Below are 17,246 nucleotides of genomic sequence, written 5' to 3'. Positions count from 1 at the left end.
AGTTATTAATACATGGGCCACTATTTTTTTTTTTTTGGAGTGATTCGTTATGCTGCCATAGGTAGTTAATACACATGAGTGATGTGGGTTGTTTCACGCAGTACGGAGTCATTCAAAGCCAGCCTGCGTTTGCCATGGTCTCTTTTCTCTTTATCATGATGCCAGCTATGCCCCACAAGAAGGTTGCTTCACCAGTTCAGGTCTTAGAGTGAAAGCAACATAGAGCTCAACACAGATGATCCAAGATGGATGTGATGCTTGAACAAGAAGTAAATCTTCATGGTTGTCAGCCTTGAGATTTTAGAGTTGTTATTATCACAGCACAATCCAGCCTGTCCTGGCTGATGCAACTACAAATAGTCCATATTCCAAGTTAAATTCAAACTGCCTTCCACAGCTGTAGATTAGTGGAGGATTCCTGGGGATGGAAAAGAGATCTGATGTATATTTGGGATGGTAAATGCAGGGAAGAGAGCTGGAGCTCCTGCAGTCCTGCCCCAGGCTGTGCAAACACACAGACGGAGGAACACTGAGCAGCAGTATCTTCAGCCAGCCCACGTTCCTGCACGTGGCTGCTCACAGGATCAGATCAGAACAGGTGGTTTGGACCCAGAGACTCTGCCTTTAAACCAGGGACTGGTAGCTGGCTGCCAAAAGCCATCCTTCTTGGGCTGCGGAGGTGGGAAAATGAAGGGAGGGTCCTTTCCAAACTGCGAGTGGGTATTCCCAGTGAGTGCTAATGGCCATTCAACGCTACTGCATCGCTGTTTATGGATGAGTCTGCAAACATCCAGATTTTATTGGCTTTACTGCTGATTTTATCCTCTTAACAAAGGAACGAATTGGAAGAAGCAGGGAGAAGCATTCAAACTCATCTGCAAGCTTGTGAGATTTTTCCCAGCTTAGAATTCATGCTTACACCATCTCCTGAGAGAGTAACCTCAAGCTTGGTATGTGTGGGTCTCTTAACTGAGAGATACCAGAAAGGGGGAAAGCCTCTAACATATGAGCATCCTACAGTGTTCATCTCAAGCTAGTTTGTGAGGTGCACTGAGCATTGCCAGGTTCAGGCTCCCACTGTTCTGGAACCTTGAGAAAAGCCCAGGCAGTATTGCTCTGAGGGTCAGAGATGACAGCAGGAAGCTGTTCACCCACTGATACAATGAATCCAGCTCTTCTCCCAGTTTCTGGGCCTCCTCAAGCCAGGGACCAATCTCTCAAGTGAGGAGAGAGATCATGAGCTCCTGTGTCATGACTGCCTGGCTGTCTGGCTGGCTGTGGAGAGAAGTAGGTTGGCTTCCCTGCTCTCTCTGCCACCCAGACCTTGCCCCACAGCCATGCATTTTAACCACAGTCAGGCCTCTGGGAGATCACAATTAGCACCCACTCTTGCCCAAGGGCCAGTGTTAACCCGCAGGATCAGATGAGAACAGGTGGCCACCCTCCTTGCCACCTCACACACTTGCTTAGTGTCTTTCCACCTCTTCCTCCTTCCTTCCTCTCCTTAAGCAGCAGAGGATTGGAAACAAACTAAAATGAGAATATTCAAGCTTGTCATCTCTGGTCTGTTTCTTCCATCTCCTAAGCTAAATTCCAAAGGGGTAATTGCATTAATTATCCCCAGACCCAGTCTTCCCAAGGGGCCAGCACTCCCCTCCCTCTTCTTCCCTCTTTCCTGGGGCTGGAACCCAGTTTGCAAAAGCCTCTGCACCTTGATTTCCGATCTGGATCCTCTCTGGAACCTTGTCCCTTTTTGGAGACCAGTCATCCTAGTCCATGTTGAAGCTCAAAAGACTTTCAGAATATAATCCTTCCTGTCACATCCTCCACCTCACAGCCCCAATTAAAGGCATAGAAAGCTAGCTGCTGCTGCTACAGCTCCAGAAGGAAGGGAGGAGGGGGAGATGAGGAGGGGGAATTAAGGAGAGGCTGGTGAGAGGCCCTGATGAGAATGGGGCCAGGCTGCGGCTAAGATGGGATGGAATGTGCAAAGGGATTCTTGGAAGCTGGGGCTGGACATGAAATTGTGCACAACCATGCTGAATTGCAGCCCTGGAGATGAAAAACTAACTAATAATAAGATTCATCCATTTTCCCTACAAATTTGGCATTCTCTCTGGAGTAGCTATGATTCTCTGTTCTGTGGACAGGGCATGGGTGATTTTCCTAGGACTGTTCACTGCATCTTCTTACCTACCTCTAGCACCTAAATACACATTGAGGTATTTGAAATAGATATCACCTGCCCTTCTGCCTCATAAAAAAAAAAAACCCCAAACAATTTGAGCCTCCACTTTGTATTTTATCCCATGTACCCCTGGTTGCCCCACATACACAACCCCTTTTTGAGGAGGTATATGTTTTTGCTGTGGGGCTTATGGTCAGGAATAAGAAATTTACTTGGTACGTATGTTTAGATATGTGCATTGTTATTTAAATATAGATATATTATAGGTGATAGATAATAAATAGACTGGCGCTAACTTCCCAGAGCTAGCATAGTCCCCCAAGACTGCTCCCACTTCATGTACCAGCCACAAGTTCGGGGGTCCCCAGACCACCTGCCCTCTGGCTGGTTGTCTATAAATTTAGGAGTTCTCATGACCACTGTAGTTTGATAGTTTGCTAGAACAACTGAAGAACTCAGGAAAGAGCTAGACTATGAGTACACTTTTATTATTAAAAAAATACATACAGATCAGGAACAGCCAAATGCAGAGACACATATGAGGTCTGGGAGGGTCCTGGGCAGTCTTCTCATGGAGTGAGGGTGCATCATGTCCAGCACATCAAAGTGTTCACCAGTCAGAAAGTTCCACTGAGCTTTGGCATCCAGAGTTTTATTACATAGGCATAATTGATTAAATCATTGCCCCATGGTTAAACTCAATCACCAGTCTTCCTTCTTTCCCTGGAGCCAGAGCTAGCTCAAAGAGCCAACTAAAGACCCTCTAATCATACGGTCAGTCTTCCTGGTGACCAGCTCCCATTCTGAAGCTATTTAGGGTCCCACAAATGAGTCACCTCGTTAACTTCATGATAGCATAGTGATAGACAGGACTCACGAATAACAGAGGTACTTCTATCATTCAGGAAATCCCGAGGATGTTAGAAGCTCCATGCTAGGAGCCTGGGGGAAAAATCACACAAATTCTTTATACCTTGACAAATTCATTAGACCAACTAAGATGCTCTGAGCAGAAAGCTTTATCAAATGATGAAGAGTTACTGCAAGTGTAGATTTTTGGCCTACACTGACCAGAAACTAAGTTGAAGATTTCCCCTGGTCCCTGTACACAGGGGAGCAGGGGAGCTTGGCATGGATTAGAGATAGCGTGAGTCACCTCTGTTTATTTTCTCCTTTTTTCACAGCCTTGCATCTCCCTCCACTTCTGCCTGCTGTTCCTTTTCATCAGTTCCTTCAGCCTTTCCTGCCTGAATTGCTTCTAGTTACGGCACAAAGCCCCAAACTCCACTGGCAGCAGCATCACATCAGAGAGCCCTTCTTTCTAACCACATTCTTCCCCAAGGCTGAGAGTCAGATGTCAACCCCCAGAGCCCCACCCCTGTGTCTCACACCAGCAGCCAGAGGTGAAATCATGTGGCAGCCACTTTAGCTCGGATTTTACATTCTTTAAAGTGGTCACAACTCAGAAACAAAAGTCTGGAGCTTTTTTACAGAGACTTTAGAAAGAAGAGAAAAAATAGCATCCCCTAGGATCTCTGTGATGTGAGCTCTGTCTCTCATCATGCTCTTCCCTTTGTGACTGGGTTCTCCCCATCCTCTTCCGGGAGGTGGTAAGGAATCATCAGTGTCCTTGCCTTGTAGACACAACGTTTGTCCCAAAGGATGGCCATGAAAGACAGGACTCCTTTAATGGCGCATGCACATCATCCATAAATTTTCTCTATCTTCGACTCTCTCTGTTGGGGGTTGGGGTGCTGTTAGGAAAAAATTATGAAAAGGAGGGTAAGTTTCAAACTATAAGCAAATAAAACAATTTCTCTCCAGGAGATAAAGATTTTACATCAAAATTCCCTTTCTCCTTAGAGACATTGTGAGATTGGATGGGGAAGGAGGACGGCTTTATTTTATTTTCTTAAGGAGTCCCTAGACTTATTGATTCATTCAACAAATACTTATTGAACATCAACTATGTACAAGACACTATTCTAGATGCTTGGGATAAAGCAAGAAATGAAATTGAAAACTTCCCAGTGTGGACAGTCTCTTCAATAAATGATGCTGGGGAAAGTGGATAGCCACATGCAAAAGAGTGAAACTGGACCACTTTCTTACACTGTACACAAAAATTAACTCAAAATGGATTAAAGACTTGAATGCAACACCCAAAACCATAAAACTCCTAGATGAAAACAGGCAGTAAGCTCCTTAACATCAATTTTCAATTTTTGAATAAAGGCAAATAAAATAAAAGGCAATAAAATAAAGGCACCAAAAGTAAAGGCAATAAAAGCAAAAATAAACAAGTGGGACTACATCAAACTAAAAAGCTTCTGCACAGTAAAGAAGACCATCAACAAAACTATAAGGCAAAATACTGAGAAGATATTTACAAATCAGATATCCCCCAAAATATAAAAAACCATACAATTCAATAGCAAAAAACCAAACAATCTGATTTAAAATTGGGCAGAAGATCTGAATTGGCATTTTTCCAAAGACCTACAGATAGCCCAATGAGTACATGAAAAGGTGCTCAACACCACTCATCATCAGAGAAAGTTAAATCAAAACCACAGTGAGTTATCACTTCACATCTATTAGAAAGGCTAGTATAGAAAAGAAGAAATAGCAAGTGTTAGCAAAGATGTGCAGAAAAGGGAACCCTTGTGCACTATTGGTGGAAATGCAAACTGGTGCATTGTGGAAGACAGTACAGAGCTTCCTCAAAAAGTTAAAAATAGGGGCACCTTGGTGGCTTAATGGTTGAGTGTCTGCCTTTGGCTCAGGGCGTAATCTCAGGGTCCTGGGGTTGAACCCCTAGTTGGGTTCCCCGCTCAGTGAGGAGCCTGCTTTTCCCTCTGCCTCTGCCCCTCCCCCTGCTTATGCTCTCTCTCTCTCTCAAATAAATAAATGAAGTCTTAAAAAGAAAGTTAAAAATAGAACTACCATATGCTACCATATAAAGCATTTCCCCTTTTGGGTATTTATCTTTTTTTTTTTTTTGGTGCCAAAACCTTGAGTATTTATCTGAAGAAAAGAACACTAGCTTGAGAAGATGATCTGCACCCCCATGTTTATTGCAGCATTATTTACAATAGCCAAGATGTGGAAACAAAGTATCAATTGATGGATGAATAGATAAAGAAATTGTGATAAATATATATATAACATAAATATTTTGTGTGTATTATATATTATTTTATCTATAATGGAATATTATTCAGCTATAGAAAGAATGAAATCCTGCTCTATGTGACAACATGGCTCAACCTTGAGAGTACTACACTAAGTGAAATAAGTCAAACAAAAAAAGACAAATACCTATGATCTCACTTATATGTGGAATCTAAAAACAAACAAAAAACCTCAGATACAGAGAACAGATTGATGGTTGCCAGAGAATGGGGTGGGGATAGGGGAGTGAAATGGATGAAAGGGGGAATCTCTGGGTGGCTCAGCGGTTTAGCGTTGCCTTCGGCCCAGGGCATGATTCTGGAGACCTGGGATCGAGTCCCACGTCAGGCTCCCTGCATGGAGCCTGCTTCTCCCTCTGCCTCTGTCTCTGCCTCTCTGTGTCCTTCATGAATAAATAAATAAAATCTTAAAAAAAAAAAAAAGAAATGGATGAAAGAGTCAAAAGGTACAAATTTCCAGTTATAAAATAAATAAGTTATAGGAATGTAATGTATGTGGTGACTATAGTTAATAATATTATATTGCATATTTGAAAGTTGCTAATGGGGCACTGGGTGGCTCAGTCCATTAAGTGTTGGCCTTCAGCTCAGGTCATGATCTCAGGGTCCTGGGATTGAGCCCTGAGTTGGGCTCAGTGGGGAGTCTGCTTCTCCTTCTTCCTCTGTTCCTCCCCCTACTCATGCTCTTTCTCTCATACATGCTCTTTCTCCTTCAGATAAATAAATAGAATCTTTTTTTTAAAAAAGTTGCCAATACAGTAGATCTTAAAATTTTCATCACAGGAAAAAAAAGTTTGTGACTATATATGGTGATAGATTAACTACAGTAATTGTGGGGATCATTTTGCAATGTATACAAATAAATCATTATGTTGTACACCTGAATGTACAATGTTATATGCCAATATACCTTAGTTTAAAAAAAAGAGAGAAAAAAAGAAAGAAAATGGTAGACCGTATACTTCAATAATTCCCAAGACATACAAATGTCCTAGACAGTGCTGAGTTAATCACTGACAAATAAAAAAAAAAATAGCACAAAGTGTTTCAGATGTTTATATTAGTTATGTGAAATATTCCTATTAAAATGTTGCTATAGGATATTGCTCTTATTTCTGCAGAGTAGTTTTGGAACGCTTAGGACTCCTTGTTTTCTTAAAGTTAGATAAAAAATTTATAGTAATTCAAAAAAAGAGGGAGAAATTCCGTGTTGATGAAGTTTACATTTCTTTGAAGGAAGAAAAACAAACCAAAAAACATCATAAGGCAGGTGATGATAATTGCTTTGAAGAAAAAAGAACCAGTTAAGCAATTAGAGTGATAACAGGGAGGGGACTATAGGGAGATCAAGACGGCCTCATCATGAGATGACTTTTTTTTTTTTTAAGATCTTTATTTATTTATTTGAGAGAAAGAGAGAGACAGAAATAGCAAGAGAGAGAGACAGCAGGAGCAGTGGGGAAAGGGAGAAGTAGACTCCCTGCTAAGTTGGGAGCCCGACGCAGGGCTGGATCCCAGGACCTCCAGATCATGACCTGAGCTGAAGGCAGACACTTAACCGACTGAGCCACCTAGGTGCCCCTCACTTCATTTGAAGTGTGTTGAGAAAGTGACAACATTGAGGAGAGGGAGCTCCTGGTGGAGGCAACAATTGCAAAGGCCCTGAGGTAAGCCCTCACGACAATGCTAGAAAGTCAGTACTATTGTTGTCTACCCTTTCTTTTAACTCTGCTTCTCCAGTTTCCTCACCCTCTACCTCCTCCCCTTTCCCCAACCTCTCCCTCCCACGTTTCCTCTTCCATTTCCTTCCCTGATTTTCTCCTTCACTTAACATCAGCCTTACCTAGCACTAGCCTGAATTTTTTTTTTTTTTTTTTAGCACTAGCCTGATCTTGTCCAGGAAATGCTAAAATTTTTAAAAGGTGGGGGAGAAGAATAGAAAGAAAATATGCCTCATTGAGTGACACTCAGAGCACATGTAGCCACCATGTGACCCCAACATTGTGCTGAAAAAGCCCTTCCCTGTCTCTGGGGCTGCCTGTGGAGCAAACTTCAGCTCTCCAAGCATGCGGCTACCTTCTACCAACTGTCAACAGCATCTATTGCCAGCTCTGAGGAGTATGGGAAGCAGAACAGGGGATGAGAGGAAAGGACTGCAGAGAGCACATTTCTGTATCCGTCAGCAGCCAAACTGAAGACTCACCAGGATCTGCCGTGACAGATTTCCTGGTTCATGAACTGAAATCAGAATGCTTAACTGCTCAGCTACTTCTGTGATAGAGGACACGTAAGTTGTCTAGCTGGCGTACGGTTTCAGAAAATGCATTACATTCTCTAAAAGAAAGAAAAGTATCTCTCTTAACAACGGCGTCATTTCCACATCCTCTTCTCTTTAAACTTGTGCCAGAAGATATGCCATGATTAGTTCTCTTTAAGAGAAACTTCCAGTCGTATGTGCAAAGATCAATGTTGCTTGAATTCATCCATTGGAGTGTCTCCAAGACAGGAGGGAAATGCCTGGTGGAGACGGTCCCCACCTCAGACGGTACTGAGATGAAGGATGACCAAGAAACACCCTCTCTCCATCCTATTCTGGCCCCTCCTGATCTCATCTTCACTCCACCAAACCTACTCCATCCTGTGTTACTCCCACCGAGAATCCCGCCAGCACCCTGTCTACACTGTGTCTCTGCTGAAGCCCTCTTCACATTTTAGGGTGACAACATCTTTCCCCGTGTCCTCCCTGCTAGCCTGCAGGCCCCCGTGCATCAGTCTTCTGGTCACTCTCATCCCTGGGGGGTCCAGTCCCCATGCAGGCCCAGAAATGGTACCTGACCAGCTGAGGGGCTGACAGGCCTTACCTCTGAGGGGGATTTGAAGCCCTGAAGCCCTGCCTGGGTTTTACCGCTGAGGTTCTTGCGTCACTGCCATGGTTTTCCTTGGGGCACTTGACCTTGAAGACTGTGTCAGCACCTGCTTCCATCGTGATCACCTCCTTGGCTTTGTGTCTTGTCTGATTTACACGAAGACATCACTGGCTTGCATTTGTAGAGCACTTGATGCAGAGCCCAGCTCTGAGTTTACGGCTGGTGGCAAGGGGTTAACTCCCAGGATGTGTGGACTCATCGGCCAGAGTTGGAATGGTGCCCTGGAAGTCCTAGACTATTCATATGTTGTAGGGGAAAAAACATAAGGAACGTAGGAAGAAGAGGAAAGAATGGAGACAATTTAAAAAGGAAAGAGCTGGAGAATGACTTCATTTCTTCTTTCATGCATTCGTGGAGTAGTTGAACAGAACACTGAACAGATACGTGAAGTGTTCATGGAGCCCCGGTTATCCCAGGCGCCGTCCTGGGTGTAAGGAATGTAGGAGTGAACATGGCGGACGAGGTCATGGGCCTCAGATTCTGCGCCCAGCACCCCTCGGGAGCCTGGGGAATATGCCCGGCCCAGGTCACATAGCTGGAATACCTAGCAGCTTCCCCCCGTTACCATGGAGACCCCACGGAGAAGAGGAGAAGAGGAGGGAGGTCCTCTCTGGTATCATCCAGCAGCTTCCAGCCTTCTCTCATCTTGGCCTAAGCAGTGGCCCTTCTGCCAGCTGCTCATACCACCCACGCTGGGCCTCTGGCAGAGGGGGAAGGAGCAGGTGACCCCTGGGGGCTTCAGGCTGAAGGTGATGTATGCCCCGGAGGAGGGGACGTTGGCTCTGCCTCACGGCTGGCCCAGCAGAACTGCCACGAAGAAAATTATGAGGTAAATTAAACTTTAATTTGATTTTTATTTGGTTTCAGCAACCAATAAAGGGACAGCCATTTCCAAGTCCTGTCAGCGGTTGGAGGAATGTTTTGAGAACATCTGTTTTATTAACAGCAGCAACAATAAAAGCCAATCCCATATTTGTAGAGGAGCTGCCTCCCAAGGCCCTCTGAGCACTTTCACTGATCTTATCTGCTGCCTTTTCCCAGCGGTCCCAGAGAAATTGTATTTACTAGTAATTAAGCTTAACTCCAGAGCTCTCCTGCAACCCTCCCCACTGCTGCCTCCTCAAGCCCTGGCACCAGGAAAAGACCCGTATGGGGGGGGGCGGGGAGCAGGGAGTGAGGGCACCAGGTGCCAGCCTTCATCTCTTCACCATCCCTCATTCAGCACTTGCTGGGATCTCAGCACCCAGCTGCCACAGCACCGCGTGTTGTTTTCAGGGCTGGGGAAAGCATCACGTGACGTGCGGTCACAGAGGGAAAGTGGGAAAGCATTTCTGGTTTGAAAAAAATTCCATTTTTCTCAAAGAATAGAAAAATACAGAAATTTTCTCTCCCCCCCCCAGCCTTTTGTCTCTTTCTCCCCCTTCATCTTGTTGAAATTCCTAAATTGTCTAAAAATTAGACATCATTTATTCGAATTACTTGATAGAAAGTAAACATTACAACAATCTCCAAACTGACCATAGTGTAGGCTCTGGAAGTGATACGCTTTTCCTTGTAGAGGCCAATGGGATACACAAAATACTAGATATCAACGCAGTGGAGCATCGCTTGACTGGTAAAAGAAATAAAATACATGTCCCATTGTGCATGACCCTTGAAAACACTATGCTAAATGAAAGAAGCCAGTCACAAATGATGACATATTAACTGTCCAAGATAGGACATGGAAAGTGTTTGGTGATGGGACAAATCTTCGAAACACGGTGCTGGGTGAGCAAAGTGCATGGTGTGTCTTCCTAGGCCTGCGGCAAAAACAGGTCCTTGGGATTGGGCTGGAATGATGGTCAGGGATGAGGGGAAGGGTCTTAAATGGGTTGATGATGGTAATAATGTACCATAACTGAAGGGTTTCATTACCTTCTAAGATTGTTAAAATTTGGCAGAAAAGATTCTTGGAAAAGAAGCTGAGGAGATAAACTAAGGAACAATAGAAGACAAAATGTAACCAAAAATAATGTGTTGCTCAAGTTATAAGTCAATTGGGAAATTCGGTCACTTTTTAAAAAAAAAATTAAAATTATTCTTTCTATTAAAGAGCATTATATAAGTTAAAAGTATGAATACATATGAATACTTTTCTATTGTTTTTTCTTAGTCTTTTTTGGGTCGATTTTAAAGTTATTCTCACAGTGTACCCCGTATTATAACACACATTTTTCAGTTCAAGTTATAAGAAGGATTTATTCATGTTATTACAGGTTCTTGCTAAACATCACATTAATCAGACAACTTTTTGATTATGTGTATTGTTAGAAGGGAACAGATTCAACATGACTGGTAAAAGAAAATATCATCTATACCAAGAGCTAGGCAAACTTTGATTAATCTGAATACTTAGAGAATTAATTCCCATTTAAGGTCTCTACCTTAAGAATTATGCAGTGTTCTAACCAGGGAAACAGGAAATACAATTAAAAAGCTAAATAGCACAAAGGTATCAATGTTAGCTTTTCCTCAGCAGTCTCCCGGCAATGATTTTTTTAAAAACTATTCTCAGGATGAGGGCAGATACAAAATGGAACGAAGAAGTCGGTTGGATTGTTGAATGAGGTTGTTTCAAAGTCACAGCTGAAACAATAGTCTTGAAAGGCAAGGTACCAGAGAGTAGAAAGGTTTTTTAAATTTCAGAGGCTGGCTTTGAACATCAAAAGCCAAACTGGAAGGAAGCTGGGCATAACATTTATCCACAAAACAGAATAGGTAGGAATGTACGACAGAGTCGGCTGCCTCCTGAGAACTGTTTATTACTGAGATAAAGAGCTCATAACAGAATGTAAATCAACTTTATCACTGTGAACACTACTTAGTTCAGTTGGCACTATTATTTTTTTTTTTTAGTAGCCAGACTTCCTCGATGAAGGGAACAGTGTGTTGATTCACATGCCAGCATAGCGTCCCTCTTGTGTTGCAAACCAGCACCGTGAGTAGCAGGATGGAAGAGACAACTTTCAGTCCCAGAACAGGAGGCGAGAGACAGAGATGTCACTGTGGTACTTCCCTGTGAGAATGTTTGGAATCCTGACCACCACCCTGGACCCCTCTCCTTGGGCTTAATCCCAGCAACTGGGTAGGACCAAATGGACAGACACCTCTGATAGATTCAGGGAGGTGGGGCCCAAGATGAGCAGACACTTGTGCCTTGCTACCCAAGGACTAGCCTCGGGAGGCGGTGAGGTTCTTAGGGAAAGACATCTCCTGCCATCACCTGCGATGTGGCCTGGTGCCGGAACGGTGGTCACTGTGGCTGAATGAAGTACCTGAGGACTAATTCATAGCATCTTAAAGACCTTGCGGTCCATAGGGGAAGGAGAAATGCTGTGAGTAGGCTAACAGATACCAGAGGCCTTGGATTGGGATGAGGAGGTGCCAGAGTGGTGCATCTGGTGTTCGCAGGCCTTGGCAGTGCTGGCCATCCACTACAGAGGTCGAGAGGGAAGGCACACGGCCATGATGGCCTGCAGAATGGAAGCTGTGGAGCAAAGGGGTCCCCCTGTGCCTCTCTTCTCACTTCCTCCATTGCCTAGAACTTAGATGTACTATCCTGTTCCCCACTGGACAAGGCAGGGAGCAGAACCTTGAGTTTACCAAGTATTCCTCCCTCAAAAAATGGCTGACCATTACATTGAAAGTGAGTAGATCTCCCTCTGCCTGTGTCTCTGCCTCTCTCTCTGTGTGTCTCTCATGAATAAATAAATAAAATCTTAAAAAAAAAAAAAAGAAAGTGAGTAGAGTGAGTAAGACTAGATTTTCTACGTTGGTAAAAGTGAGGGCTTGATCATAGAGTTCAGTTAAGAGAAAATAAAGGTACATTTTGTACTTTCTAGGTTGTTTCAGTTAGGGTAGGCTAGACTATGCTGCAATATCAATCCCCAAATTTCAGCACACAGCATATCTACCTGCTGGGGGTTGGCTCAATGTTGTTCTCGCTTTAGGACCTATACTGATGGAGCTGGAACTGGGCCATTCACAGAGGGAAGGGAGCTCTGAGAGGTCCCGGTCTGGTGTTGACACACACCACAATTAGTACTTCCACTCACAACTCATTGGCCGGAATGGGTCACAGGGCCTTGTGCAACCAGCTGACGTCAGGAAGTCTGTGCCCAAAAAGGTGGAGATCTGAAAATATTTGGTGAACAACTAATAACTATCCCTATAGATGTAAAATTCTTACCCACTACATGACTGAGGGTTCAAATACAAAAACTAAACCAAAACAAAACAAAAAAAAAACACCGCAACAAAAACAAGATAAACACAGCATAGCTCTTTAGAAAATGGAACCTGGGTTTGAATTTTGACTCTGTCACTTGCAAGTAGTAGTAGCATCTTGTCTAGGTTACTTAAACCTCTATGACCCTTAGGGTTTCCCACAGGTGGTTACAAATAGGTTATAAAATAACTTCCTGGTGCACAGAAGTGACACAATAAATAGCTATAATTTTTATCTTTTTTGTTATCATTTTGCTTCTTTCTTTTCTTTGTAGTTTATAATCCTAATTAAGTAAGAGTTCTAGTTAGTTGGATTTCAGAAAATTGTTTGTTTTGTTTGTGTTTAGGTTCACTTTCTTTTAAAAATATAGTCAGATACGTATATTTACAGTGGTAGCCTTTGGGGTCACTCTGAATGGTAAATGATAAATCCCCACCCTGGAACGGCTGTATGCTGTTGGGTAGAACCAGTGGTCAGGGACTCAGGAGTGGTCTGCCTTCAGTTTTGTGTGCTTTATGGTTGGTAATAATAGGGAATGATTGCCTGCCCTTGCCAGTGCTGACAAATGTGAGAGTAAGTAGAAACCAGGAGAGAGAAGCAGGGGAAACAGAGCCACATGCTGGCACACACCCATCACCACTATGCTCACCTCAAACCGATAATGACAATATTCACAGTTAACCCTGGGAGGATTTCCATGAACAAATGGTCTTGCCACTTCTTTAGAAGGAACTCAGAAATATATATGCATGCCATATATATTTTTTAAGATTTTATTTATTTATTCATGAGAGACACAGACAGAGAGGCAGAGACACAGGCAGAGGGAGAAGCAGGCTTCCTGCGGGGAGTCTGATGTGGGGCTTGATCCCAGGACCCTGGGGTCATGACCTAAGCCAAAGGCAGATGTCTAACCACTGAGTCATCCAGGTGTCCCCTGCATGACATATTTTGGTTTTGAGTATGAAAAGGTCCCCAACAGGAATATGGACATAGCAGTGCTGTCCATCTCTGCTTCCTACCTATGTGTGCTGGAGTGTTAGCCAGGCTATGGAACTGGGAGAAAGGAAGTGCTCATCCTGTGGCGGCTGGCTTTCAGCTTCTCTGACTGCTTCCCTCTCCAACTCCAACTGCAGACCACCACTGAGGTGGAGGAAACACAGGCCCAAACTCACACAGCACATACACCCTCCCTCCTTTTGCCCTTCTCTTCTCAAGGAAGAGGTTCAGGCTTGAGTAGCAATAAAAGGAACTCTTCTGGAAGGCACATTTCTCCCAGAGTCTGTGTGTATATGTGTGTGTGTAAAACAAGCCCTGTGTCTTCTTTTTAATCACTGAGGAACCAAGTATGATAGCTGAAAGCAAAATGCTAGACACTGAGCAAGAATAACCGCAAAGGTGAATAGGTTTGGCCTGAGGCAGAAGGATGTTTTTTGTAGAGAGCGTCGCCAGTATTTCAGGATATCCACCGCTCACCCTGATTATGTTGTAAAGTAACCTCAGCCTGAGAGGGGGGACACTGCCTTCCTGTTAGTTGGGTCACCAGGTCACCTATCCCCCCCCCCTCTGAAACAACACCAAGAATAAAATAAAACAGCGGTCCAGGAACAATTTCTTCTATAGAATAATCCTCAGTACGCATTCTGCAGAGAGAATAAAAAATGTCCTTCAAGGAAGGACAGCCTCAGAAATTGCATTCTCTTTCAAAATTAATTTTAAAACCCCGTGGCAGAGGTGGGGAGAAAATCCTTTAGCATACCTTATAAAACACAGGATAAGGTCAACCATAAATAGCAGAGTCCCTCTTCTCACTTGGTTTGAAAGAAGAGCGAGACTGAGAGAAAGACACATGGAATAAAAGATTTCACAAGAAAGGGAATGCTGAAGTCAATTAGAGGTACCTGCGGAACAAGAATGTAGACCTCCCGGAGGACACAGATGTCCTCCATGAATCCCGTCTGGAAATGACATGGGAAAGGTGGGATTCCAGGCTGCTCGGAGGTTCTCCGCTTTCTTGGAGCAGCAGAGCAGAACCAGGGAAAATTCTTCAAGTTTATGGAGGTGAAGCCTGGAGAGAGTGACTATTAATCAAGAAAGCAGTACTAGGGTTGATCAGCAGTCTTGGAAATCACCCAGACCAAGAGCAAAATGTGTGTACATGTGTGTGCATGTGTGTGTGCACATGATCGTTCAGATACATGACGAGGGAGGGGAGGGGTTGGAAAGGGAACCTGGGCAGGGCCAGGCAGGCCCAAACCCCACTGAGGTCCCATTCCAAAGGTGCAGGGAAAAGAAGGTGGATGGGAAAATCGTTACCTGGCCTGCCCACTCAGGGTGATGGAATATCGGATGCAGCTCTTAGTGGGATCCAGTTAGACCGGGTATCTCTCAACACCACCTAAAGGGTTTTGTCCGCTTGTGACTTAATGGAGACAGCAAAATGATTCATCGAGAGTGGCCGTACCCACGTTCTTGGGACTTCCGGTGGCAGTGCACACACCTCACTAAGCATTAAACTAAAGCATTAAACTAAACAAATGAGTGTATGCTGTTATTACAATGATGGTTTAAAACGCTACCTTTTTTTTTTTTTATGGTTATAAAAGTGACCTATGTTCTTCAGTGTGGTTTTGATGGTAATGCTCCCATCTCTCTCCAGATTGCTAGGACAGATCAGAGGCAGCCAAGGGGTAAAGCCAACCTTTTACCCTGATGCTGATGGAACGTGTCTTCTTTGGGCGATTCTGCATCACTTCCTGATTCTCTGATGCACGGAGCCTGTTTACCTTCCAGTTCTGCATAGCGATGGTCAACCGCTCCTCTAGCTGGGCCTAGGATGAGCCTTAGTTGAGTCCTACGGATGTTTGTGGCAACTCTTTGGAGACATGTGGCAGTGCTGCAAGGTCCTGAGCCCACTGCGATGAAAAGGAGAAGAGGGAGCTACTCCTCACTCTCCCTGTAGTGCCAGGAGGAGGACAAGTGTCAGGAGGAGGACAGCAGCAAGGAAAGCCCAGTCTTGGCACCTGGAAGACCTGGAGGAGCTTCTGCAAATCCAGATCCAGCTGGAGAAACAGGGGGACAAGGCCCCAGAGCAGATGGCTGCCCTTTGGTGCCCACCTGGCTGTGAACGTCGTGAGGAGCTCTCTAGGCAGTGGGCCCAGATGACAGGAGCCAAGCAGGGCAGGGCAGTGGCAGGGGGAGCTGAGGGGTCTCTTCCCTGGCACACAAGAGCTCTATGGGAACCCCCTAAATAACGTGTGTGCAAGGCCCACAGTAGCACACTGAAGAGAAATACTGTTTATTTCTGCTAATGTGACCCTATCTTAGCCTCCTGGCCAATGTGGCTTTGGATGCATATGATTACATCAGGGTTTTATGTAAAATATATAATAAAAATATTTTATTCTCTCTGCAATTACTTTAGGTCCACTTTTTAAATGTAGAGTCCTCCTCAGCCATGTTTTCCCTGAATATAGAAATTATTTATTTCTATATAATTATTTTACAATAAGGCTGCAGAACTACCTGGATGAATCGAGAACAGACCTGGGTCCAGCCATTATTCACAGACACTGTGAAAAATTCATCTTACCAAGGTCCTGGGGGTGATCAGACTCAGTGGCTTTGACCCACACTTTACAAAGCTCATAAAATACAGATGGCAAAACAGAGATGCCCTTTTATTATTTTTTTTTTTTTTTTTTTTTTTTTTTTTTTTTTTTAGATGCCCTTTTATTAATGCACATTTAGATTTATGTCCACCAAGGTGACTAGGTACCTCCGACCCTTGACCTATAAATTCTCTCTCTAGGGGAAATCTACTGGGGAAGATCATTTATAATCATGAAGCATTCCAGGTGAGTGCAGAGTCAGAGAGGGATTGGCAAGGAGAGTCACCTGTTCTTGGCAGCGGCTGAGCTAGCCTGAGGCCGCTGTCTCCAAGGAGCATCCACGCGCAGGTCAGAATGAGAACGGACACCTTCGTGAATGTGCTGTGCTGGGAGGGCTTCCCCCCATGCTCGCTTTTGTCACTCTTATTTTCTTCTGCCTATAACATCACTTCTTTTTTTTTTTTTAATTTTTATTTATTTATGATAGTCACAGAGAGAGAGAGAGGCAGAGACACAGGCAGAGGGAGAAGCAGGCTCCATGCACCGGGAGCCCGATGTGGGATTCGATCCCGGGTCTCCAGGGTCGCGCCCTGGGCCAAAGGTAGGCGCCAAACCGCTGCGCCACAACATCACTTCTTAAGTGAAGCAAACCAACTTTCCAAAAGCCGATATACCAGTTTGCTGAAAGTCAGGTCCTGAATCCTCAATTTGCAGAGTGAACCACTTACCAAAGTATTGATTCTCCAAAACCTTGCTTCTGCTACCTATTCATGGAGCTTGTCGCAGATGGATTGTATGACGTCGCTTCAGTTGTCTCTGAGGCGGCGTCACTCTCAGTGTCTGTTTGGTGTGGCTCATGGGAGCTGCTTCAGCCGGCAATTTTACTGAGAGTTTGTCAGCCTGACCTGGTTGAATGTTGGCCTTATGTTTTTTACTTTTAGATCTCCACTGCACAGCATTTTATATGTTAACAGGTGAGCTCACTCTGCAGCACAGCCTCGTACCTTCTCTTGTTTTGAGGCTTCAAGCATAACTTGGATTTTATAGGCCACACAC

The 17,246-nt window shown here is 44.2% G+C and overlaps 2 long non-coding RNA genes across 2 annotated transcripts in view; one reads left to right on the top strand and one right to left on the bottom strand.

Annotated features, from left to right (window-relative positions):
• Positions 1-15,997, top strand: part of LOC144316073 (uncharacterized) — a 72,647-nt gene extending 56,650 nt beyond the window's left edge. The window contains exons 3-4 of the long non-coding RNA XR_013381872.1: positions 7,262-9,138; positions 15,239-15,997. This is a non-coding gene — a long non-coding RNA (uncharacterized LOC144316073). The remainder of the gene's footprint in view (positions 1-7,261; positions 9,139-15,238) is intronic.
• LOC144316074 (uncharacterized) lies at positions 2,825-9,113 on the bottom strand. Its single transcript, XR_013381873.1, has 2 exons — positions 8,244-9,113; positions 2,825-3,942 (listed from the first exon to the last, which is right to left on the bottom strand). It is a non-coding gene; the product is annotated as an uncharacterized LOC144316074 (long non-coding RNA).
• Positions 15,998-17,246: the final 1,249 nt, after the last annotated feature.

Source organism: Canis aureus, chromosome 6 (genome assembly GCF_053574225.1).
Source record: "Canis aureus isolate CA01 chromosome 6, VMU_Caureus_v.1.0, whole genome shotgun sequence".
Taxonomy (NCBI): Eukaryota; Metazoa; Chordata; class Mammalia; order Carnivora; family Canidae; genus Canis; species Canis aureus.
The sequence above is the reverse complement of the archived record's forward strand: the minus strand, read 5'-3'. Positions and strand labels throughout refer to the sequence as shown.